At 41.5% G+C, this 26,055-nt stretch overlaps 1 protein-coding gene across 3 annotated transcripts in view; it reads left to right on the top strand.

Moving 5' to 3' along the window:
* unc5cb (unc-5 netrin receptor Cb) overlaps positions 1–26,055 on the top strand; it is a 166,939-nt gene that overhangs the window by 55,055 nt on the left and 85,829 nt on the right. The window lies entirely within an intron of this gene.

Genomic DNA, 26,055 nt, shown 5'->3' with positions numbered 1-26,055 from the left:
TAATGGCAGCAAAACAGACTAATGCACAGTCTTATAAACAGTAATGGATCCTGTGGGGTTTCAGGGCTCATGATGCTGCTGATTCAATGAACGTGACGGGCCGGAGCGTTTGGAGGAACGGCAGGATGATGACGCCATCATATTAAAGAAATGCAATACATTTGAAGATAGATTTTTTTTAAAATTTGAATAACTTTGTGGTAGATATGAGTCAGTCCTACAGAACTAATCTGTTAATCTGGGAACACATTGCTTATTCCTGCTGTTATTGAAGCTAGTGATGGACAAGAAGATGAGATGCAGCCTCTGGTTAGCCCGTACTTTATTCTAACGCTGAGGATTTTACCTGGTGTCAGTGATTATAGCAGGAGAGAAAGTTATGATAATGTTTGGTGTAGTCGGGGACAGTGGCGCTAGCATGACCAGATACGCCATAAATCATTCTGTCAAGGATGGAGGGGAGGGGGAACGGAGGGTGAGGAGCGGCGGGTGCTTTTGAAGCAGGGGGGGGGGGGGGGGGGGGGCAGTGACAGTTTGGCAAGGTGATATGGGCAAAACTACTAGCCTGTGGAGAAGCCCCCCCACACCTTAGTTTCAACCAATTTGTAACCTCTCTTCCTCTCTTGTCACATCCCTCCACATTTTCATCCCTTCTGTTAAAAGCTGCTGTGTTTACCCGGGGGTGGGTGATGTTGGATGGGGTCTATCTAACTCCTGGAGATTTCTGCCACTCATACTAAAGATCACTAGAAGATCAAAAATGTTCACATGCAACAAAATCGGTATGTATTTTTTTTAAGCAAAAATGTCTCTACTGGTAAGTTTAGTTTTAACTTGTCTAGCTTCATCATGGTTGCTAGGCAACAACAGACATGCTGCAGTAGGGGCGAGAATAAACTTGAAGACTAGACCGTTCAAATTCATAGTTCACTTGGCTTGTGTTTGTATAGCACCTTCTTAGGGTTCTACAACCCCCCAAGGCGCTTCACAACACATCAGTCATCCACCCATTCACACACTGGTGGTGAGGATGAGCTACGATGTAGCCACAGCTGCCCTGATGCACACTGACAGAGGCGAGGCCTGCCATACACTGGCGCCACCGATTCCCTCCGACCACCAACAGCAGGCAAGGTGGCTTAAGTGTCTTGCCCAAGGACACGAACAGCATTCTCTGGTGGGTGCTGGGATTTAACCTGCAACCTTCCGATGCCTGGGTAACTCGTTCTAACTCCTGAGCTACCGCTGCCCCCTTCTGCCCTTAGCCCCACCCACTGATAAGCAGACCAATCAGCAAAGTAAAAGCTCTGACCTGTTTTATAGCAATATGAAAACAAACTAAACCACAGGGGAAAAATGTTAATTCACTAAATTATCAACTAGGGCTGGGCGATAAACCCAAAAATTTTCGTAATCTAAATTTTTGACTAAATATATATATTTTTCCATGTCAATAAATTCGGTAATAAAAAAGTGAAAATATGTGTAGAGGTTGGCAACGTTCATTTCTCTTTAAGAAGCTGTACCACCTTAAGTCACATGACAATGTAATACACTTGACAGCTCCATCTAGTGGACAACTTTTTTTCTGCGCACATATAGTTATCAGCATTTAATCGTTATCAAGGTGAACTCCTCAATATACCGTGGTATTGATTTTAGGGATTACCACCCAGCCTTATTAACAACTAGTGATGCACCGATATGAAATTTTTGGGCCGATACTGATATCCGATATTAAGATCACTGTTATGGCCGATAACCGATATTTGCAGATATCGATATGCTGACATTAATGCTTCTAAAATCTGCAGATTTTGTAAAGAAGGAAAATTATTAAAGCTGAATGTATGTTATTATATACGCACATCACACATATTTACGGTTCTGAGATGATTTCATTCACTGTTCATATGACTAAATAATTACACATCACCGGCCTCACCCTCTGAAACAGGCAAACAAATGAAGACGGCATGGAAAAAATATCGGTTGTTAAGCCCGGTTGTATTTATCGAACCGATACTGATATGTTAAAAAATTACTAACATTGGCCGATACCGATATTGATGCCCATATATTGATCATCCTATTAACAACTGATTTGGACCAAAGGAACCAAAAACACCCTAAATGAAGAACGTCCTGAGTTGCAGCATGGTGTTTGAGTTTTTAGTGACTCCTAACTAATATGATTCAACAATAAATGTCACTTCAGCAGCTCTTCATCAAAGCTGTCAGGGGAGATCCTTTCATCTTCAGCTGGAGGATTACATGGCCTATAAGAGGATGAGAGGTGTGCCCATGATTCATGAATCAAAACTAATTGGATCAAGTCCAACAAAAATGGACATCGGGCTAAAAAAGAACAGGTTTGTGCACAAACTGAAAACAACAGGAAGTATTTTGGATATCAGGTATTTTTCTGCTCTTATCCATATCGTCATGTTTCTGTATTAGGAGGAGAAACCGTGCCTTTGTTCTTGGGTGGGGATGCTTAGAAAATCTGCATGGGTATTAGTTTGTGTTGCATCTGAGAGTGACATCAGTGGCTCATCCCAGACAAGATCCCTGCAGAGTTTTATCAGCACAGCAGCCAGACGCACAGATATCTCACATGTTTGTCACGTCTAATTTAACCTCTGAGCCGAGACTGATTCATACAAAGATCTAAGAAGAAATACTTTACAATGAAGCTGTCATATTACTAAGATTACTAGCATTTTGATAAATGACAGTTTTAAAGGTCTATTATTCCTTCCCTTTCTGTTCTGTTGGTGAGGCTTCTGTGTTATTTGTGTTTTAAACACCTGCATTGAAAACAGATCAGTCTCGCAGAAAAGCCCAGCAGAAGCCTTCAAGGCTGTGGATCATAAGCAGAGTCAAATATTTGGATTTCTGCAGCTGTCAGGATTCATCTTAGAGGTTTTAGGGGATAAAGTCGTGGCAGGTGACAGGGTGAGATACAGAACAACTGATTAGTGGCTCTTTTCAGGACAAACAGTAAGTCACAGCTGTTGCAAAATGTAAAATACCAAAAGTTTGACAATATGCAAAGTTATTATTCTAGTTTATTTTTCTGTGCAAGTTTGTAGTTACATCAGTGAGTTGTGGGCTCGACACACGGGAGGTGACAAACGACCGCGATCAGCGAAATTTGTCGCTGTCGCTTTTATTACCTGACACACGGGAGGCGATCCGCGGCAGCGGCCAGCGGCAAAGCCGTCTACGCGTTCTGTTCCATGGCGAAATCGAAACTTCCGTTGTTTTGCTGGGCTGTGTCAGGTTGGAGGGAATTAAGGTTATTTAAGTGGTTCAGAGTTTAAAAAGCGGTAGATATGATGTTTCATAAGGTGCTGCTAGAGTTATGTGAAATCGTACTTCTGATTTTACATATAAAACATAATAATAATCAACTTCTCCTTCATGTTTGCTCGGAGGTGTACGGAGCATCCTGTCCGCTCATTGGTCAGTGACTGAAACCTCGGTTGATTGGTCCTCGTCTGAGCGACAGCGATGAAAAGTTGAAAATGTTTCAACTTTCTGGGATCGCGTCGCTGGGTCATCCGTGCACGACACGTACACGACACGTGCACGAGTGCAAACTTTCACACGCACGTTTTTCGCGTTTCGCTTGGTAGGAGAGAGACCCGCGATTATAGCTTTGTCGCGCATGTCTCATTAAAAATGAATGGAGGAGAGGCGATGTCGCCTCCCGTGTGTCGAGCCCATAAATCTGCATCATTTTACAGTAAAATACAATGGAGAAAACCAAAGACTTAGAATCAACGTTTGGATGCCAACGACTAGAATAAATTGCCCGTTGGGTACCTAGGATGCAACGACACTAGCTTAATTAACACAAGTCCTGCATTTTTAATATTGCCATAAATTTAACATTAGTGTCAAAGCCACCAGTACATTGTGAGTCCAAGTTCACTTTCAAGTGTTTCAAAAGACGAGATGTGAGCGATCATTACTCTGCTACAGAACCTGCAGTTGCTCATTTTATTTTTTGACAAGAAAGAGAAGACAGCAGCTTTGAAATGTCCACCTGAGGGTATGGGAGCTGATTTTGTCTCTAAAATCTCAAGAGGGGACAGTGGAAGTGCTTCAGTTTTCATTATTGTAACATGTAGTGGGGCTTAGTGCCAGCAAGCTGATGGCAATACTGATGGAAAGAGACAATAACAACGAGCTAAGTCTTGCACTGCACAGAAATAAGTTTAAACCACCACTTTTACGTCCTTTTAACCCAGTAGGACGTGTGAATGAAATAAGCACAGGAATGTCTCATTCCCGACTAAATTAAGATACTGATGGGCTTTAGGCAGAATCTAAATACAGGCTTTTAGACTCAGTAAGATACCAGACTGAGAAATAGATAATCTGCACTTATATTATGGTGGGTCTTTAGGGCCAACCAGGGTCTGCAGGGTCTTACAGTGATTCTAATGGAATAAGTGACTGGTAACATTACAAAGTGGGCTATAGCTGATTTATGTAGATCTTTTAGGAATTGTCCACTCTTTTATCTCACCTTTAGCAATGATTTGTGAAAATACTCAAGTTATTTACAGTGTCAGCCTTGCATGTGCATCAAAGTGCCATTTTTGTAGCCTTGGAAATTAGTTCCAGAGGGGAAACTCTAGAAACTCCATCCTTGTTGTGTAACAATCTGCCCTAAATGATGACACCACCTGTGTTCAATGTAACAATGATTACAGATTAAAAGATCCAGATTCCTACTCAACACTGTTCTGCTGACATTTGGTAGCTGAAGATAAGGTTGGGTTATTGGACAAATTTATCGACCATCTTTAGTCCGACCCCTTCGCCAATCCTTTTTTATGAGCAATATTTATTTATGCCTTTGAATTGGGCTTCTGGAAAGGACAATTGAAACTTCCATGTCACATCAGTGTCTTTTCTGCCACACTTGTTCTATGTTCATGTACACATTACACATCATTAGAAAGCTACGATTCCTGTGATTCCAATGATAAATGCCAATCAAGGGTAGAATCATAAATGGCCTGTATGATGTAGCGCCTTCTAGGGTTCTTCAACCCCACAAGGCCCTTTACAACACGGTCATTCTCTCTTACTTTTGTAGCTCAGACCAGTAGCGGTGCAGTATATGCTCTCAAATTGCTGATGAAATTTGGAAAATGACTTGGTCTGCTTCTGTAAGCTGAGTATGAAGGATTGTGATGGGTGGGTCACTCCATGCAGTGTGTGTCGGGCCCGTGAAACGATTAATTGTCACCTGCGAAAATATATTGATGAATATCACTTGGAAACTTTTCTTATATTGCCCAGCCTTAGTTGAAGTCATCAAAAAGTAGAATATGAACTATACCTTGAGTCTACAGGAGGGAATTATTTGCATATTTGTTTTCTGTTTACAGCATAAAGTCTGTACAGCATGCAGGTTTTAGGTGCATGCTCCCCTTTAGGTTCTGCCTTATATCAAGGAAACATGGAAACAATCGATATGGGTTACAATTCCAATGCAGTATTGCTGCGGTCATCAGGATGCTAACATCATACGCCATGTGCTAACTGTGGTTAGACGAGTGCTGGTCCATCTAGTTTCCCAGTATACGTGTTTTACAGAGAGTTTGAGGCTGTAATTTCGTGATCCATTTATTGGACGTCTTTGTGACATTCAGATTGCCTTATTTTCTGTTTTTTGTTCATTTCTGTGGCAGAAGGTCAGCTTTACCTGTAAGCCATGCATAGTTGCTACAGTATTTTGAGGTATGTTTTTTTTCACTGTCGCATTTACAAGAGTATTTTTTTAGATTGGAAAAGATTTGCAATTGCAAAAATGCTTTTATGACTTTTCTTTGATATGACCAGTAATCAGTATGAAAACGCCAATTTACATTGCTACCCCCTTGACAAATCTCAACACTTTATTGTTAGCTGCTCCCTCCTGTCACTTGTAGTGTTTTCATCACCAACCATTGGGGAGTGTCAGGGAGGTGCATCTGGTGAGAAGAGTAAGCCTCTAGTTTCTGGACCGTAAAGCTATCCCTGTCTGTGTCTGTTTATCTGCATATCCCAGTGGATGTCAGGGAATGTGGCTGAGTTCTGCTCAGACTCTGCTCCGTCCTTGAAAGCCGGTGTGCACAGCTGAGAGGTTGAGAGTCAGAAAGATGCCCTCAGCTCACCACAGATCATTAATGCATGAGGTGGATGGAGACCGGCAGTATCCTGTTGCACTGGAGATAAGGTCAGAGCCAGTGGAGACAAAGGAAAGACAACATGAGTTTTGATTGCAGAGATGGGGTGAATGCATAAGAACAAGAATGAAAAGATAAAAAAAAAACCTGGAACATGAGGAGACATTCAAGTGTGTCTCTGCTATCTCTCTGCTTCTCGTGCATGTGCGTGTTTCTGTGTAAGTCCATGCACTCATCATTTTTTGACACAAATACTTGAGACAGCAGGATATTCGTCTTACCGTTGGAATCAATGACTGTAATCACATAGACTACATCAAGAAACCTATCGACTGTATTCTAAAGAACTTCTCATGGAGCTCTCTTTACATTGTGGTCAATAGCAGCCATTCTATTCCTAATCCTGTGAAAGTCCATGAAAGACACTCCAGTATCTAACCGCAAACCCATTATCAATTATTTCACCCTTGTTTTTATGTAAATTTTACAAAAACAAAAAAGGACGGAGTGCTTTTTTTCCCAGAGTTAATGTTGTACATCATGGTGATATCTGATGATGAAGCAAACAGAATGACGAGTCCCACAGGAAACACCACAAACACACAGAGACTGCTCTTGAAAGCACTCTTTATTGGCGAAACAATAAAAGAGACTCTGGTCAGATATTTTTGCTGAATAGATTTTTTGGCATTCGGTCAATACCCCATTATACTTATTCATTCTTTGACCAAATGCATGCGTGCATCAGCTGCTTTTACAAATGCAGCTAATATGAAACATTTAGAACATTTTTAGCTGTATACACACAGAGAGGGATGGGATCCAGAATGATAAAAACTGATGCATCTGATGCAAGATGTCTAAGCCAAGACACCAGTATGATGTCATTCGGGCTATTCTTACATTATTAAGTTTTGGGGCAGCAGTAGCTCAGGTGGTAGAGCGGGTTGCCTCATGATCGGAGGGTCATGGGCATCCTGCTGTTGTGTCCTTGGGCAAGACACTTCACCCAACTTGCCTGTGTTAGTGGTGGTCAGAGGGGCCGACGGCGCCAAATGGCAGCCTCGCCTCTGTCAGACCTCCCCAGGGCAGCTGTGGCTACAAGCAGCTTACCATCACTAGCAGTGTGTGAATGTGAGAGTGTGTGAAAGCGTCTTTGGGTCTCTTGAAAAGCGCTACATAAGTTCAATGCATTATTATTATTATTATTATTATTATTATTAACCAAAATTTTATCTCGAATCACAGCTGACAATGAGTTCCACAGCAACCAACCAGTGCTTAAAAAGAGCAGCCTCCTCCTCCTCCTCCTCCTCATTCTACGAGTGACAGTGATGGACCATTTTGTGATTGCAAACAGTTCTACAAAATACACACAATATCTGTGTCAAGTGTTCTTTTCCAATTTCCTCCCAATCTCATTTAATTTTGTGGAGATGAGTTTTTTTATATATGGTAAGAATCCATTCACATTCCATATGAAACACTGGCATGGCTGTTGTAGCCTCTCTCTCTCTCTCTCTCTCTCTCTCTCTCTCTCTCTCTCTCTCTCTCTCTCTCTCTCTCTATCTCTATCTGTCTCTATCTATCTCTCTCTCTCTCTATCTCTATCTCTATGCAGGAGGCATCTACACATTCATGACGGGGGGTGGCGGTCATAGCTTGGTTCTACTTGGTGGAGGCTGATGGTAGGGGGTACAAAAGGGAGGAGAGAGTGAGGGCTGGTGCACACTTGCTCCTCATTGCCCCTACATTATATGTGGTTGACCTATTTCAACATTGAGCTGGGAGGGGTACGGGGCAAAAATCACAGGCTGACAGAAGTCCCCCGGTGAGTGAAGCTGGGTGTGTGATTGCCTAATGGAGTCACTCTGTACACACACACACACACACACACACACACACACACACACACACACACACACACACACACACACACACACACACACACACACACACACACACACACACACACACACTCACACACACCTAGCCTGTGCCTTTCCACCTAGCAAGGGTCTTTTCCTCTTAACACAACCATTAACAGCTGTGAGGTCTGACTGTGCACAGCAGTGCGTGGAGGTGATGGACAGTCGATCAATGAGGAAACGTTGAGTGTGTGCTCATATTTTTTGTGGGTTGATATACAAACATTTTTTATTTATGTTTTTTCAGATTTCCCTCTCCAAAACTGTTAAACTGATTTAACAGTGAAAAAGTGAAAAAGGTTGCTGTACTCTGGCTCTTATTGATTATTATTTTAATGTCTTAAAAAAAGCTGTTACTGATTTCTGTACATTATTGAACCTTCTAGCACAACTACTGCATTGAAGAAACCTGGTGTTATCTTCATATAAAAACAGCAGAACCAGCTGATTTTCTCCACTGTTTGCATACCCCCCCCCCCCCCCCCCCCCCAATAATAGGTGTGTGAGAAATGGCTTTAATTTCCAACAGCAAGGTTAAATTGTTGTTTATGTTGATGTTGTTAGAAGGAGAGATTGTTTTTTTAGTAAACAGGATCTCACCTGAATTATTAATTGTAGGTGAAATTCTACTTTTTGGTCCTGACCTATCAAACATAAACCTGTTAAATGCTGATTATGTGATTACTTATCAGTGCAACTCAAAGACGTACAGGTAAAAGTCCTTAATTCTATAAAATTATTATTTCCAAATATCAGTCTAATATTAGATTAAACTAAACTATAGATGTAAAAGCTATGAACAAACATACAAACCAAGATTTACTAGGAAACAGAATATTTCACTCCATTCCACCTCTGATCATGAAGTAAATGGATTCTTTTACCATTTTGAAATGTGTTTCTTTGTAAAATCTATGAATACATTTACTATTTTGTCTATTGTAGATAAGTTCCTGAGCAACCTCTGTTCAGAGAAATGGCTTTTATATCCTACGGGACTGATGAGCTAACTGCTAGTCCAAGCACAGCCGAGACCGGAGTGTTTGCCTCCGTCTTAAAATGAATCCAATCCATACTTTAATAGCTGTTCCTGCAACATTTTAGACTTTTTTCACCTTTTACACCACTGTTACGCATGGAAATTCCTGCTGAGCTGACTCCTGGATGCCCCAGATGTGCTGCTGTTGATATTTACTCTTGTGAATGAAAAAAAAAATCTATCAGAAAGCCTGGAGAAGTATTGTTTAAGATCATTTTTAAAAGAAACCAAATTCAAATGTATTCTTAAAAGTATTTTTAAATAAAGGCTCAACAAACTGTTGCAGACTATAAAGTCAAATTAAATATTTAAAACTAAGAGATAAAACCCAGAATAATCAAAGATAAAAACATAAATAGGAGTAAAAAAAATTAAACATCAAAAACACTAAAAGGAATACTCAAATATTCACTTAAAGGGTTTTGATAACAGGGAGAAAAGTTGCCTGTTTGATCATTAAAAGCAACAACATCTAATTCTAGAAACTAGGTGCCATGACAGAAACAAGGACAAGCTCCTCTAAGCTTCAGCCTCATCTTCTGTTCCACCAACAGCTGGTCAGGCGATCGTAGCACCCATGCAGACACAAACGGCTGTAGTAAGTAGGAGACATGGAGGGAAATGCCTTCCAAACATTTGGAGGCTAGCAGGAGAATTTTAAACCTGACTCTTTGTTGCACTGGGAGCAAGTGGAGTGAGGGCAGAATTGGTGTTTTATGCTCATGTCTGCGTGTACCTCATTGAAGACGGGCAGCTGAGCGTTGAACCAGCTGGAGATGTGAAAGGGAGACATGACTGCCTCCAGCATAGAAAGCATGAAAGCTTTCAAGATGGTTGGTTATAAATGCGTGAATTACTTTATCACTTTCTTGTCTTGACAGGATTGGCAATCTGTCCGAACTGGAAGATATTTTTCTGCAGGACAGAGCAAATTTGTTTACTAAACTTAAGATCTCATGTCGCTGGAGAGAATCAAGGTTGGGATGGGAGGCATCAGGGTTACTGGTAGAGTAAAACTCATTAGATCTCAGTTTTCCTTCCATTAATGATGAGAAAAATTTAGAACCATTCGTGGATTAATGTCATCAAGAACCCAAAGAAGCAGAATGAAAGAGGTGCTAACACTGAACCCTGAGGAACTCCACAGGAAAGAGGAGCTTAAGTATAGAGTTTCCTCAGATCCCAACCCACTCCTCTAAAGGAGGGAGAAGAATAATGTGGTCGACAGCATCAAATGCTTTAGTCAAATATAAAAGTACTAAAATCACAGAGTTTCTAGAGTCGGTGGCTAAAAGAAAAACCTTAAATCATTTAACAATGCATTTTCAGTGCTGTGTAGAAGTTTGAAGCCAGACTGGAAAACCTCCAGGACAGAATCTTTCTCCAGAAGCATTTATTGATTTTTTTCTTTCAAATCGCAATTGCTTATTTTTGCTCATTTTAAATATATTTTTCAACATTTTCTAAATGCTTTTTTATATTTTTACATTTTGTTATATTTTTTGTTTTTGTTTTTGTGAAGCGCCTCGTGATTTTTATCTTGAGGCACTATAGAAATGATATTTTCTTCTTCTTCTTCTTCTTCTTCTTCTTCTTCTTCTTCTTCTTCTTCTTCTTAAATGAAGCTTTAGCACAAAAATGTACAATCATATTTTTCTGTCAAATATTACATATTGTAGATATTTTTTACAACATCAATGTTAGCAGAAACGAGTCAAGTTATTGATGAGGCTGCATGGATATTCATGCAAACGTTTTTCATGATGCAGCTGTTTTTGTTTTCCTACATGTTGTCATTACACAGGAAATGGCCTAAGAGCTCTACTTTACAGTACAAGAAACTAAACTCTTACATGTAAAATAAAACTGCTTTGTTTGAGTTTAGAGTCAGGGCCTTGGTACACTCCAAACAACAAAACCACCACCCTACTGGAACTGTATGTGCCCATAATGTAGCCTGTGTTCAGAAACCAGCAAGCTGCAATTTACCTAGAATGCTTACAAAGCCCCTTTTTCTCTTTTTGCCATAATTCCTGCAAGAACCCTGGCCGCCCTTAAATGAGCATGCAAGAGGAGCCAATGTTGGTATAAAAATACAAGGCAGAAAGGTTTCTGTTACACACCATTTTAGCCAAATAAACTGCAATTACTTGTGTTCTTCTGCAGATCCTCTCTTTTTTAATGCAGCTGAGCATATATGAAACATAAAGCATATTTCAGGGTGTTGAAAATGTACTTTAAAGCACTTAGCCTATATGAAAAGGGGAACTATGTCCCATTTGCGAGGATGCAAGAGTAATGAGACCAATGTTTATGATTGTGAATGTGAGCTGAATATCAAGCGTTCTCTGAAATGCAGATAAGATGAGTAGCTGCATTAATTATTGTTTTAATTCAGGGGAAATTTGAATGCAGCCACAGCAGCTAAAGTCACTGCCAGTGTGCAAATGTGATGAGCTGGAACAGTTATGGAGCTGCAAGCTAAAAGAACAATCAGACTTTTGGTGACGATAGCTGAGAAACAGACCGATCAGTGATCAGCTGGTCGGGGCTTTTTTAGACCGTGAGCATTGTAACACCAGCACTCACAAACTCCATCCTCCGCGCTGCTACACTACTCCCATCTGATATGCTGTCATGTTATTTTAGTCCCATCTGATGGCCTTGACATAGCAAAGTGAAGAATTAGCATGTTTTACAACAGAGAGCTTGTGTAACAGTATTAGGATTTTAGCAGCATTAACGCCATATCTAACACTTAGTTGCTGGGCTAAAAGCCGCAGATAGGGTTAGTGCTCGTGTGCGTCTGTGTCCCAGCCCTCAGGGCCAGACCTACAGTCGTATTTGTTAGCTCGCTGCTGCGACCGGGCTCTTGTTTTTAATATTGTCATGGTAATGCTGGCGTGTGTGTCCTTTCCCATATCACCTCCTGAAACACCCCTCCACCTCCACCACTGGGCTAAGATTTATGATTCTGCATTTCATCTGCCATGTCACATTAATTCTGCCATCAACACATGAGCTCACATTCAAATACCCAACACCTCACTCTGTCAAAGCCTAAATCAGGGCATGCATCCACATTTGGTGTATTACAGCACGAAGCTAATCCTGCTCCTATTTTTCCATCATGTTTCCGGGTTTGTTGAAGACCGCTTCAGGTCCTTTTTTTCAGCTCGGCAGGAAGTCTGGAGCAGAGTATTGAGACAAGCATTTGAGGAAAAAAGAACGCTATCTAAAAATCACCATATGTCTCTTCTATCGTTTCTCACCTTGCAATTTGATTGACAAGATAGCGGGAATGAGATTTCGGAGGCGGATGAGGGGATGGAGGACGTGGACGTGCGTCCTTGTGTTCCTCAGAGGAATAAGCAGGCAGCCAGATTCAGTGACAGACTCGGAGAATAGACTGAGCTCTGGGGACTGTGTCTCACACTTTCTGACACACTTCCAGGCTGTAATGTCCTTCAGAGGAAGTGCTGCCAAGGTTTTATTTTAATTATTTTTACATATTTTTGAGAGGAGGATTTGGCATTTAGGCGCTTTAGGGTGTATGTGTGAGGTGGGCATGTGTGAAGTATGTGCACATGTGCGGGGGCGGTCTGTACTTATTGCTAAATGATCATTTTTTTGTTTTCATAACACATGATGAGGAATTGGTGGGCTCGCAGAATTCTTCCCATCATTCATGATGGCACATTTTTCCTTTTCTACCCTCTAAAATGTTTTTCTTCAAATATTTCTGCCCCGGCTGGCGTCTCTTGTTGAATTAAGGAAAAATTGTTCCAAACTTACATAAAAATGTAGCATTTGATTTGACTGGCTGAAGCATCCTTGGGCAAGATGTTGAACCCGAAGTTGTCCCCGGGCGTGATACAGCAGTCCACTGCACCTTACTAATGTAAGCGGGGGTCAAATACAGAGAAAAAATTTCCCCAACGGGATCAAAAAAGTGTAAAAGAAATAAATGTCCTTTATTTGTAAATTTCCTATTTACTTTTAAAACTCTTGTCAGGAAGGGGATCATACTAGTGGATGATGCCTTATAATAAAGTCATTCCTACTCTCAACAGGTGAGCACGTAATGGGAAGTTTGGAATTCAGTTTATCAGATTTGCTAAATAAAATGTTTTTCATCAAAACAGTCATTCTGTGGAAATGACACGGTTAATATTCTGACATGTTTCTGCCTGGATACATGCCCTTTAGAGACAAATTCCTTTACTTTGAAATTCGAGACAATGTTTTGAAGTAAAAATGACGGATTTTGCTCTTTAACTCGGCGCATCTCAGAGGCATGACAGTTGGTGACTAGTTGGAGGCACAGTGTTAATAATAAGGCTAATTTTCTATCAGAACTGGTGTGTGAAACACTTTTATGGGAGGTTTAAGTACAACCTGGTCACCTCCCAAGTGACAGTGTCAAGTTTCACATGACAGGCGTTTCTCAATTTCTTGTTTTAGTCACAAAATGTTGAAGATTTTTCAAAAATGTTTGAAATTCTTGTGAGCAAGGCACTGCACTTTAAATGAGAAAATTCATTACTTACAAAACTTTAGAACCATTTTGCTTGGCTTTTTGGCTTTTTATCTGATCGCCAACTTTCATTCCCCCCCCCCCCCCCCCCCCCCTGGACACAGGCTGTCCGTGTGGGTTTTATGAACAAAGAACCTTCAACTTGCTTCAAGGCTGCATTCATGTTTTTAATTCCTTGTTTTTAGCCTTTTACTAGAGAAACATTAGGACCGCTCACTGTCATTGCCCAATTACCCAAAGTGGGGGCATTTTTCAAGCTTTTGGGCACAGTGAGGGGTCAGGGAGCGCTGCATGTCTCCTCTGACAGAAGCAGCTTTTCTCCACGGCCCACTGGTCAGTGTCGGGCGGGGCGATGGCCTTGCCTTCCACCAGGAAGGAGGGGACAAGTGAATAGTCCTGCTGGCTTGTGAAAAAAGGACCAGCAGGTGAAGTCAAGCAGAGGAGTTATGTATGCAGTGGCTGCTTTAAACTGCATTAAAGTGTTTGTGCATCGCTGAGTGCCGGGCTGCGATTGCGGGTGGGTGGGAAGGCATGAGAGCGTGACATATTAATACTGACATGTGTCACTGAGGACTTGGAGCATAAAGTCAGCACGCATCAAACCTACACAAAGGTAATTGGGGTCTTGTGTAGTGCTCTTTGTGCGTGAACCTCAGCCGTGCCTTTGTGGAAGGCGTCAAACCCGACACCCCACTCTCTCCTTCCAGCTCTCTCCCCTGGACTCTCCTCTGAGCTATACGTGTGAGTACCAGACCGCACAACACCATAAATTAGTCCCGTGTGGTGACATGGTGCTTGCTAGGTAATTTAGACAATGGGGCATTTGACAGCTCACCCATCATGGCTACAGCGCCCCGGGGAGCCATGCGTCCTCCAGAGATTTTCTCTGTCTCCTTGCTCTGTTCTCTCTCGGTGGCGATGGACTCTGGCAGTCTAAGTAGCAGCATCATTCTCCAATCAAATGCCAAAGAGGCTTTTCTTCCCCGAGAGAGTAGATTGATGGAGGGATGAAGGGCGGTGTGTTTGGGGTGTGCTGGAAGGGGGTCTTTAGTGTTGGAAAACACAACGACTGGAATGAAGCAACGGAGAAAGGATGAACATGATTTTGATTTAAAAAATGATCCCAAAAAGAGATGAAAGTGTATTCTTTGTCAATTTTACATTATTTTTTCCACCGATTCAAACACAAGAAGCCAAAGTGTAGTTGCTCAGATGGCTCATATTTCATTTTCACATTCAGACTAAAGGAATCTCCTTCAAAGACACACTTTTGTCAGCTTGGTTTAAAAAGTATATCACTCTAATGCTTCCTCGGGTTAACAGTATTGATTTCATTTCCAAATTGGGCATTTTTGCACATTTTCCAAAGACGACTTTCCTCTAGTCTCAGTTTCTCTTCAGAATCATCTTACCGCTTTAATTAAATCAGCATTAGCTCACCTTTTTATCACCTTTTAATGCTGGCTTCAGGATTTCCTTATACTATCTAAATCTAAAACCATGTTTCTACTTCTCCACTCATTTTCAAATAAAACTTTCTTTTTCCTCCACAAGTTGACCATGATAGCAAACACAGCGGGGTATTTAAAAACATTTAAAATACTTTTAAACCGGAAGTTTTGGGTCAGTTTAACGTCGGGATGCTTTGACCTCATCTCCTCTGGTACTGATGTAACTGGAGAGATGGTGACCAGAACCTAGCATGACCCTGGCAACCAGCAGCTACCTCCTGCCAGAGAGCAGTCCGAGACCACCAAGTGAAGGTCAGGGACGGAGATCAGAGAGAACGTGTAAACGTGCTCGGTGAAAAAGGTGTGACGAGTGGTGCATAATCAAGAGAAGTGACTCTCCTCAACAACTCTTAGTGAGATTATAACACCCTGTTCTTTCAATGCGTGTACTTATGACAACAAGGAGCTCAAATTAATTCATGCAAATCAATCAGGTGTCTTAAATGTGAGTAAATGTGATTTAAAAACCTACTTTTTTGCTTTAGGTGTGTGTTTGCGCCCTGCTAGCCGATTTAATTTTGAACTGCTGACTTGCCTTTCAGCTGGAAACCGACTGAGGTTAATGTCAGAACAACTTTGCTTTTAGATAATGTCTTCATCCCGCTCTGCCAGGACGTGTGACAGTAGGATTCCCCTGGGAGGAAATGTGTGTCCTCAGCCTACCCCACTGGAGAGGCTCACATGGGACGGGGCTACAAGAGGTCACTGACTTGAATTGTAATCGATAGATATCTGCAGCCAGTGTGTGTGTGTGTGTGTGTGTGTGTGTGTGTGTGTGTGTGTGTGTGGCCACATCAGCTCATCTAATCACCTGAAATAGAAGGAGGCCTCCATTCCTTCAGTCTGTTTCTGGTGACAGTTCTAAAGGATTCTGCTGTTAAAACAAGGAGCAAATATATTGATTTAAGCCAGTTGGATGCATGGGTCTATACTTAATCCAACACTAACAACCGTTGAGCAGAGAAGGCCATTACCATAGATGTATACCCACTCAATATAATGGGTAGGTGTGCCTAAAGCACATTTATAGGTAGGTGGGATTGACAAGCTATTCGTTCGGCTTCAAACGCGTCGACAGAAGAACGGTTCATTTTTCTGCTTGACCACTCAAATGCAAAACTACCTTGAGCCCAGATGCTCCCTGCTGTTTAATGAGTACTTCAGCATCCTTTCTTTGTCTAGAGAAAAACCTTTCAATTATGGGAAAAGTAAAATAAAACCATTATTTTGGTTAGGGTTAAAAATAAGGTTAATGAACAAAATTATTAAATAAGCTTGGAGACCTACTGGGTTTTATTTAAATCTTTTGATGAAAACACCCCAAGTCCTGTAGTCAAGTCCACCCGTCTGGTTTCTGTGAACCTTACTGATCTTTGGACATAAAAAAAACATGTCCACCACATTCTCTCTCTCTCTCTCTCTCTCTCTCTCTCTCTCTCTCTCTCTCTCTCTCTCTCTCTCTCTCTCTCTCTCTCTCTCTCTCTCTCTCTCTCTCTCTCTCTCTCTCTCTCTCTCTCTCTCTCTCTCTCTCTCTCTCTCTCTCTCTCTCTCTCTCTCTCTCTCTCTCTCATCTCTCTGACATCATTCATCCTTGCCTGTTGTAGTTCTTAGACATCAACTCAAACACACCAACATCTACTTTTCAACATAAATAATATATTTTGTTCTTCAAAAACATATGAGTCAAATGTTTAAACCTTTTCAAAAGCACCCAATGTTCTGCTGAAGCACAGCCATTTGTTGTGTTTGTGAAACTTAAAACATTTAACTTTCAATTCTGTTGTTGAATTTTTCTTTATTCACTTTATAATTAAGTAGTTTTTAGGTTAATAAATATTGTTACAATAGATATGCGGATTTCAGAAAAATGAAGAAAGAAAAAGCTAAATTTGGGTGAAATGGTTTCATAGGGCCCCAGTATTACAGGTGGAACCCTAAAAAATTTGAATACAATGCAAAAGTTAATTTATTTGGGTAATTCAACTTAACATGTGAAAATAGACTCATAATATGCAAAGCCAGACATTTAAAGCATTTATTTGTCGTAAATGTGATGATTAAAGCTTACACCTTATGAAAACCGTTCATCACTTTTATGGACAGAATTTCTAGACGCAGCCGTGGTGTGGAGTGTGTCGAGTTTGGTGGCAGGAGAATCTCGTCTCTGCTTTTTGCGGATGATGTGGTCCTCCTAGCTTCATCCAGCTCTGACCTTCAGCTCTTGCTGGGTAGGTTCGCGGCCGAATGTGAAGCGGCTGGGATGAGGATCAGCACCTCCAAATCTGAGACCATGGTTCTCGACCGGAAAAGGGTGGCTTGCCACCTCCGGGTCGGGGGAGAGGTCCTACCTCAAGTGGAGGAGTTTAAGTATCTCGGGGTCTTGTTCACGAGTGAGGGTAGGAGGGATCGGGAGATCGACAGGCGGATTGGTTCGGCGTCTGCAGTGATGCGGACGCTGAGCCGATCTGTCGTGGGGAAGAGGGAGCTGAGCCAGAAAGCCAGGCTCTCGATTTACCGGTCGATCTACGTCCCAATCCTCACCTATGGTCATGAGCTTTGGGTAATGACCGAAAGAACGAGATCGCGGATACAAGCGGCCGAAATGAGTTTCCTCCGTAGGGTGGCCGGGCTCAGCCTTAGAGATAGGGTGAGGAGCTCGGACATTCGGGAGGGACTCGGAGTAGAACCGCTGCTCCTCCGGATCGAAAGGAGCCAGTTGAGGTGGTTTGGGCATCTGGTCAGGATGCCTCCTGGACGCCTCCCCGGGGAGGTGTTTCGGGCATGTCCTGCCGGCAGAAGGCCCCCGGGTCGACCCAGGACACGTTGGAGAGGTTACATCTCCAATCTGGTCCGGGAACGCCTTGGGGTCCTGCCGGAGGAGCTGGTGGACAAGGCCGGGGAGAGGACGGCCTGGAGCTCCCTAGTTGGGATGCTGCCCCCGCGACCCGGACCCGGATAAGCGGAGGAAGACGAGACGAGACCTTATGAAAACCCCACATATTCAGAATATCAGACAATTATAATATTGTGAAAAAGTTCAATATTCTAGAGTCAAAGTGTCACACTCTAATCAGCTAATGAATCCAAAACACCTGCAAAGGGTTCCTGAGCATTTAGATGGTCTCTCAGTCTAAGATGAATTACTGAAATAAATAGACTTTAGCAGGGCGTTCTCATTCTTCCAGTTTCACTTGTACTTCTAAAGAATAGAATAGAATAGAATTAATTGATCCCACATGGGAAAAATCCCTCATTAAGGCAGCACATGAACTTAGAGAACAGGGAAAAAATAATACAGTTAAACACACAAAGGCAGTACGCTATTATTTTAACCTCCTACAATTAAAAAATGAGTAAACATTTTTTTTATGAATTTCTAAGAAGAACGTTGTATAAAGGGCACAGACATACAGTGCATTCAGGTATCGGACATGTACTGACTATAGCACTGATATTAGCATGAAAATCAATTTCCCTCTGGGATGAATAAAATATTTTTGAATTGAATTTAATTGAAAAGGGATAATGCCAGTACCAGTTAAACTGTTAAACTGGGAGTTATACACTTTTCTGTATATTGTCAGATTTATCGCTGTCGTCAGAATATGAATGATATTATGTTTGGGCCTCATTGCTCACGGCTTTTAATAAATCTTTAGTGTTTGCTAATAACTTTGTTTTTGGAGCCAAACCTAAAACTAAAATACAAATGTGATTAACTGTACTGCTATATGTATAAAAGGATCAATACCTAATAAGACCAAATCAATAGCTGAAGAGCAAAACGGGGAAGGTGAGTGGAAATAAGAGTCAAAGCACAAAAAAGGAGGCTGAAATGAAGAGGGAGATGATTTATATGGCCGTTCATCCTTGTTCATGCTTGACTTGCCCCTGGTAGAGGAGAAGCATCAGTCCCACAGACACAGAGCTTTCCTTAGGACAATAAATCTGCTTGAACACTGATAAAGTACAGACAGCTTATCTTGCTCAGTGATGTCAAACCCCCAGTATTCAGAGAGCTATCTTCATACAGTGGTGATAAAAATATCCCGTCTTGGGCTCTCATTGCAGGACGGATTCTAGAGGAGATGTTTTATAGTTTTATAGATGTGGACAGTTCGATAAAGTCAGTTCAGTCAAGAATAATCCATTTTGGGCAGAGGTGGCTCGGAGATTCGCTCTGTAATTGGTGGGTTGCTGGTTTCAACTCCGGCGCTGTCTGTGCCAGTCGTGTCCTTGGACAAGACACTCACCCTCCTTGTTGGAAAGACCGGTGGCGACGATTTTGTGTTGGCCTCGTTTCTGTCAGTGTGCCCCACAGCAGCTGTAGCTATGTACCTAACCACCACCGGTGTGTGAATGGGTGAAATGTAAAGTGCTTTGGAGTCATGCACCTTTAAAAAGCGCAACAAATGCAGGCTGCTTACATCTATTACAGAGATTCCATTGGGATGTGCTTGTGCCTGTGCACAGCAATAACATATAAATACAGACACGTTTAAGGTTATTTGGGTCACTCGGATAACCACCAACATACACACTGCTTATTCTGGTGATGATCTGGTGATTTATCCTCGTTGAGACTCTTTGCCTGTCCTGCAGCTGTCCTTCTTTACCTCTTTGTTTCCACGTCCACACATCAGTTTGTATTGAGTGAGGTAGAACCGGACCCAACTGGGCCAAGGACAAGTGAGCATCTCAGCTGTTTGATTTCTGTGGTCGTTTTGTTGTATTCGTTCATATACTGTATTTATGATCATTGTCTGTTTGAATTGTGCGATGCCATTCACGGGATCGTTTTTGTGTGGAGTTTGATTGCTTCTGAGAAAAGTTCTGTCATAAATATCAGTATATTATAAGATTAGTTTATTTATGAAACTAACAATTGTATGAAGGGTGGGGGAAAGACTAAAATCATGAATTTTGATTATATCTTATAAAAGTGACAACTTTAACACTTTTATTATGCATTAGGTCATAAACTGAATGTATGGCATCTTATTTCAGGACCATCACTGTTGCTGGTTGAGTGTTTTAATCCTTTATGGTTTTTAATTATTTTAAACATGAATATTTATTAGATACTTCGTTAAAATATAACAGGTTGATTTCAAGACCCTTTGTTATATCTTTCCTCTTTCACAAAACTCATAAAGTAAAACAGTTTGCTGCTCTCTCGCCCTACTGGTTGAAAGTAGAATTACAACTGTCGCAAATAACCCTGCTGTAGCTAGCACTAACAATAGAAAAGATAACAGTAAGATGAGCGAACTAATACTAAAATAAACCACAAGGTAACCTTGACTGGGATATTGAGGTTCAAATCCTGATCGGTCATACCAAAAAGCTTTAAAAATGGGACCCAATGCCTCCCTGCTTCACCCTCAGCTTTAAGGGGTTGGATTGGGGGTTAAACCACCAAATAGTTCCTGAGCGCAGCCATAGCTGCAGCTCACCGCTCCTAATGGAGCTGGGTCAAATGCGGAGATGTAATTTCACCAGTGTGTGATGCTGGCTAATGGGACTTTAACAAAGCCAGGTCACCATCAGTCCATGATTTTGTAGCCTCCTTTAGTTCCCTCAAACTAGTGTAGGCCACGCCAATGTTCACTCTGGTTTTAGCTCTTTGCTCCACTTCCAAAGACATTACTCCCTTACTTTTAATTCCAGGCTCCACAATGATGCCAATAGTAAAAGCAAACTTTTTCTTTTTCTTCTTCTTGGGCTTTTTATAGACTATCAGTGAGCTGAAAACGCTAACTGCTGCCTTTACAGCTAAGGGCCATAAAGCAGGTAAAGATCACCCCCTATAGAGCACCAACCTGCTCAACAAAACTATCTTGTATGGTTTTTAGTCAGCAGAGGCCTGCAGAGCGGTGTCAAATATAAAACTGGTCAAGTTTCCAACCCAACGATCACTGAGATCAAGGTTAAAGCTCTAGCTTAAAGTAAATAAACTATCTATTGGTAATTTTACTCAACACATTGTCATTTTTTTATTTAGTCTTGTTTTTAATTCATCGCAGTAAGAGCTTCCACCTTGTACCATGATTAACAGCGAAGGATGCATTAGGTGAACTCATGTTTAAAACCTGTTTTTACAGTCAGTTTATCCTTAAAGTGACAGTGTGTATTTTTCCTGGCCATAGGGGGCAGTACATACCTAAATCATTGCAAGCAGGCATTATTTTGTGATCAAGTAAGACCTTACCAACAGATGGCCATTAGGGTCAAAAATCCTTGGGAGCACACCCTCCTGCTAAATGACAAGCACATCAGCTTCCCTTTAATCACTGGCTATGAGTGGAGATAAATGTGTAAAACAAAATCTTTATTAATTCAATTCAATTCAATTTTATTTATATAGCGCCAAATCACGACAAGAGTTGTCTCAAGGCACTTCACATAATAAACATTCCAATCCAAGTCAGTTCATTAAGCCAGTCAGAAAAAATGTTTCCTATATAAGGAACCCAGCAAATTGCATCAAGTCACTGACCAGTGTCAGTGACTTTACAGCAATCCTCATACTAAGCAAGCATTTAGCGACAGTGGAGAGGAAAACTCCCTTTTAACAGGAAGAAACCTCCAGAGAATCCTGACTCAGTATAAGCAGCCATCCACCACGACTCACTGGGGATCGAGAAGACAGAGCAGACACACACACACACACACACACACACACACACACACACACACACACACACACACACACACACACACACACACACACACCAAGCAATGCTTCTATGGTTACATTGTGATTTCTTAGTAAATATTCTATTTGGCGTGAGATGAACTTTATTGTATTTATCCTAGTGGATCTATAATTAAACGGGTAAACTAGTATTAGCACATCCAACGTCAAGGAAAGCAAAAAGTTATTATCAGGAGAGGGAGAATGTTTAAGTGGTTAGCAGCAGTGTGCTAGTCGATGGCCCCCTCCATGAGGCCACCACAGCTCAGCAGAACGTCATTGCCGCTTCTTCTGGGGAGAAAAACACTTAGAGAAAAAATAAAGTTAACAGCTGAAATTGCAGAAAATAATACAGTTAAAGAGCAGATTGTAGAAGAAAGTAGTAGAGTGTGAAAAGTGGTCAGTGTGTCCTCCAGCAGTCTAAGCTTATAGCAGCATAACTACAGAGATAACTCTGGATAATCTATCCTATTTAGATGTAGGCATGTTGGAGGCAGGGCAAGGGAGAGCCGTCTTTACCGACTGTACACTCCACCTCCCTGTACTCCCCCACTTGTCCAGATCTAGGCTAACATCAGATTTTAACCATAGGCCCTATCAAATAAAAATGTTTTAAGCCAAGTCTTAAAAGTAGACAAAGTGTCTGCCTCACGGACTAAAGCTGGGAGCTGGTTCCACAGGAGAGGAGCCTGATAACTAAAAGATATGCCTTCCATCCTAAGTTTAGATATTCTTGGAACCACCAGTAGACCTGCAGTCTGAGAGTGAAGTGCTCTGTTAGGAACATATGGAACAATCAGATCACTGATGTATGATGGAGCTTGATTATTAAGAGCTTTATATGTGAGAAGGAGGATCTTAAAATCTATTCTGAATTTAACAGGTAGCCAATGTAGGGAAGCTAAGACAGGAGAGATATGATCTCTCTTTTTAATTCTCATCAGAACTCTAGCTGCAGCATTTTGGACAAGCTGAAGACTTTTAACTACATTCTGTGGACTTCCTGAGAGTAATGAATTACAGTAATCCAGTCTTGATGTAATAAATGCATGAACTAGTTTTTCAGCATCACTCCTGGAAAGGATGCTTCTAATCTTAACAATATTCCGAAGGTGGAAAAAGGAAATCCTACAAACATGTTTAACTTGGGATTTGAATGGCATGTCCTGAAGATAACACCAAGGTTTGTTACTTTGTTCTCGGAGATTATTGTAATGCCATTCAGGTCAGGTGACTGACTAAGAAATTTCCTTTTCTGGGTTGGAGATCTGGTCCAAAGATGAGAAATTCCCTCTTGTCTTGATTTAAAAGCAAAAAGTTTAGAGTCATCCAATTTTTTATGTCCTCAAGACAAGCCTGTAATCTACCTAACCGATTAGGTTCATCAAGGCTGATGGATAATTATAACTGAGCATCGTCAGCATAACAGTGGAAGTTTATCCCATGCTGTCTAATGATTTTACCAATTGGGAGCATATATATAGTAAAAAGAATTGGTCCAAGCACTGAACACTGTGGTACTCCACAAGTAACCCTGGAGTATGAAGAAGATTTGTCATGTACATTTACAAAATGAAATCTATCAGACAGGTAGGATTTAAACCAGCCCAGTGCTGTTCCTTTGATCCCTACAACATGTTCAAGTCTTTCTAAAAGAACATTGTGATCAACTGTGTCAAAGGCAGCACTGATATCTAGGAAGACTAGAACAGACACAAGATTCTTATCTGAGGCCATGAGAATATCATTTGTAACTCTCACTAATGCAGTTTCAGTGCTGTGATACTCTCTAAAACCAGACTGAAATTCCTCAAACAGAGCATTAGTGTTTAAAATGCTCACATACTTGGATGGCCACTATTTTCTCCAGGACTTTGGATAAAAATGGAAGGTTAGATATTGGTCTATAATTCATTGGGTCATCTGGATCCAGAGAAGGCTTCTTAAGTGAAGGTTTGATTACAGCAACCTTAAAATCCTGTGGTACATATCCATTTACTAAGGATACATTGATTATATATAGAAAGGATTATTATTGATGAAAGTTTTTGTAACCATTTGTTACTAATCAGTAAATGTGTTTTGTCCTCACGGGCTTCCGTAAAAGGAAACATGACATCTAATATGGCGTCGCCCAGAGACTTAGACCCATTCCCACGCATTTTAGAACAGATTTTTATGGTTATATGTTATGAAACTGCCAATATTTTTCAACAATCGGGCACCTTTTAATTAATATAACAACATTCCGATGGATTTTTCCAGAGAATAAAGGTAAAAACGACACATTGTCACTTTAAAACCTTCATTTGTTGTAGAGATGCACAACTGATGTAAAATTCAAGTCCTTTTCAATTTGTGTCTTAAAATATTCACTCAGAGACGTACAAAACAAATTCGAAAAACTCACCCCAATTACAGAGCAAAATATGATTTAAATTAAAGCGCTGCAAGGACATGTTTCATAAAAATTTAAACTCATTTGAGGCAGTTCCAATTTTTTTTCTGATTAGAATAAAGCGGGAGCATTACGAAGGCTTGGAAAAATCCATAGAGCACATCAAACATTGGGAGCATGCCATATTAATGCTTGTGTTTAAAAGAGAAACGACTATTAAACTGAGGAGAAAGGCACTTCCTCTTGCGTACGTGGTTTTGTGAACGTATGGCGACGTGCTCTGCCGTTGCACCTTCAAACTGCACATCATTTGGCATCCACTGGAGCAGGAAGCAGTAAAAACCTAATGTGTCTCTTTGAGCTTCTTGTTGCTCCCTGTGTTCTCCTCACGGGTGAGGGAGGTGTCGTGATGAAGAGGGAGCAGCGTGATTGGAAAGAGTCGGAGTCTTTCATTTTGTCGTGATTTCCTTTTCTCCTCCTCGGCTGATCTTTCACTGCAGGGCAGGTTCCATTCGCTTGAATTTATTATTCCTTGCACTGAGAGCTGATGAATTAGAATATCTGTGAACAAATTTGGTGTGTGCTCGATCGCTCGTGCAGACGAGGCACGCGGCCCCTCTGTTTGTCGGAGAGCTGTGCTTTCATGGTGTCCTCAGATCTCGCTGCCTCGTAGTTCCGCAGAGCGATGGAGCCAGAAGGTAGAGCGAGATGGAGAGATAATGGGAATGGAGGGTGAAAGAAGGCTAACACAATCTTTAATGAGTTTTCTTGGCTGGCTTTGCCTGTTTCTGGGTCAGGGTCCCTTTGGCTGAGTGTGGGTGGGCTGAGGACTGTAGTGCACAAAAAGAACAGAGTTGTCCAAGGCCCTGCTGAAAAAAACCTCTACATTAAAGAGTCGTCACCTACATACAGATCTAATGGAGGAAAAAAGCTTCATCATCCACTAACCATGCACACATTTTCACACTCACACGCACATGCACGCTTGCGTGTTTGCTCCCCTTCCACCTTGCTTTGAGGGCCGCTTTGGTCATTCTTTGATTGCCTCCTCCTGCACTCTCATTTCCTAGCAATCGGCGTGAATTTGTGGCAGGTATGAATGGAGAAATAACATTAGAGCAACATCACGGGGAGATATCTGACATTATTTAGTGCTCCCAAAGCATTCGCGAGGCAACCTCTGTCAGACAACAAGGCTCCGCCGCGGCCACGCAGGCCAGAGAGGTAGATAGATAAAAGGACATGGAAGAATTACTGATGGGCCGATAAGCTCTGTTGTTATCTGGACAGTCTGCCTTCCTGCGTCTGTCCTGTGCGATGTTTCTCTCTGTCTGTTTGCCCGACTCTGCTTTAACAGATCAATCTGTGTCTGGCTGGCTGGCTTTGCTACTTTCACCACTTTCTCCTCGTCCTCCCTTACCCCTCTCCTGTCTTCTGTTTTCCACTGTGTCTCTGTCTCTATTACACTGCCTTCTTTCTTTCACACTCGTGAATAATTGATGTCTGCCGGTTCAATGGTAAGAATAGAACAGTTCTGGAGGTGACAAATGGGGTGGCGAATGGGCCTTATCCTCCTTTCTTCAAAGAGTTAGAAACTTAGCTGTACTCACTTTTGGGTGTGCTTGTCTGGATGTTTGGGCCACTGTGCGAGTTTGTTTGTGTGTGCATCTGTGTGTGTGTGTGTGTGTGTGTGTGTGTGTGTGAGTGTGTGTGATTTAAGACAGTGAGATGAAAGAGACTTGTAATTATAGGGA

The sequence above is a fragment of the Nothobranchius furzeri genome, chromosome 6, assembly GCF_043380555.1.
Source record: "Nothobranchius furzeri strain GRZ-AD chromosome 6, NfurGRZ-RIMD1, whole genome shotgun sequence".
Lineage (NCBI taxonomy): Eukaryota > Metazoa > Chordata > Actinopteri > Cyprinodontiformes > Nothobranchiidae > Nothobranchius > Nothobranchius furzeri.
Note: the sequence above shows the minus strand (reverse complement) of the source record. Positions and strands in the feature narration are given on the sequence as shown.